The following is a 1,613-nucleotide window of genomic DNA, read 5'->3' as shown; positions in this document are numbered from 1 at the left end:
TAGAAAAAAACTGGAAAATACACAAACATACGGAGGCTAAATAACATGCTACTAAATAATGAATGGGTTATTAATGAGATCAAGGAAGAAATCAAAAGATACCTAAAGACAAATGAAAATGAAAACACAGCGACTCAAAATTTACGAGACACAGTGAAAGCAGTCTTAAGAGGAAATCCATAGCAATACAGGCCTACTTCAAAAACAAGAAAAAGCTCAAATAAACAATCTAACCTTATAATTAAAATAACTAGAAAAAGAAGAGCAAACAAAGTGAATAGAAGGAAAGAAATAATAAAAGTCAGAGCAGAAATAAGTGAAATAAAGTCTGAAAAGCAATACAAAAGATTAATGATATAAAGAGCTGGTTCTCTGAAGGATAACAAAATTGACAGACCCTTAGCCAGACTCATCAACAAAACAAAACAAAACAAAAAGAGAGAGAGAGGACTCAAATAAACAAAATCAGAAATGCAAGAGGAGAAATAACCATGAACACCACAGAAATACAATGGATAATAAGAAAATACTACTAGCAATTATATGCCAACAAATTGGACAACCTGGAAGAAATGGACATCTTACTAGAAACACACAATCTCCCAAGACTGAGGCAAAAAGAGACAGAACATCTGAACCAACCGTTTACCACCAATGAAATAGACTTGGTAATCACAAACCTCCCAAAAAACAGGAGTCCTGTACCAGATGGCTTCATAGGGGAATTTTACCAAACATTCAAAGAAGAATTATCACCTATTCTCCTCAAAGTACAATAAAAAATCAAGAAGAGTGATGTCAGAAACATAGCGGAGTGAGAGCTGTCCCGAGATCTCTCACCTTGAAACAAAAATAAGCTGATAATCTAAAACTCAACAAAAAATACACAAACTACACACCAGCACATCTGAGCATGAGATCTGCGCATAAGAGCTACCACAGTTCAGAATCCCGGGCGTTGGGCAGTGGACTGGGAAAAACAAAGAAGCTGTCTCTTGCAGCCAGAGCTCCCTGTAGGAGGAAGGGGAGGGAAAAGGGCAGCAAGTTCCCTGAACAGCCATGCCTGGAAGAGCCATGAGCTCTCCCCAGCTGGCAGCAGTATCAAGTCACCAGGGCAGAAGGTAGAGAAAAGGGGACGGCAGAAAAGTGGGGACAGTAGAGAAACAACAGTTGATTTTTATCAGCTAGGTTGCAAAACCGAGGCTGAGAAGCAGTCCCCAACCCTCAACCTAGAGAGACCATTCCATCAGGTTCTGAGACTCGAACCTGGCAGAAATCCAGGGGAATATGAGGAAACATGACTGAAACTGTCACTAACACTGACAGAAACTGAGACTGAGGGTAGCAAGCATGATTAAACATCTATATGAATAAAAGAGACATTATTAATACTTTATATAAAGCGAGATCCAAGAGGCTTAGACACCACCTACTGGAAACTAAAAGAAAACACTTTCTTTGCACCAGGCTAGAGAGACCTTTATATAACAAATCTACTTTCTGGAAAATAAAAAGCAGAATACACTTCCATGAATGCCCAAATGGAGAAACAGTCCATTAAACACTATGAACAACCAAGGAGTCAAGCCAACTGAGAAAGAAAGAGAAAAATC

This window comes from Pteropus medius, unplaced genomic scaffold, assembly GCF_902729225.1.
Source record: "Pteropus medius unplaced genomic scaffold, Ma_sr-lr_union100, whole genome shotgun sequence".
NCBI lineage: Eukaryota > Metazoa > Chordata > Mammalia > Chiroptera > Pteropodidae > Pteropus > Pteropus medius.
This window is presented reverse-complemented; position numbering follows the sequence as displayed.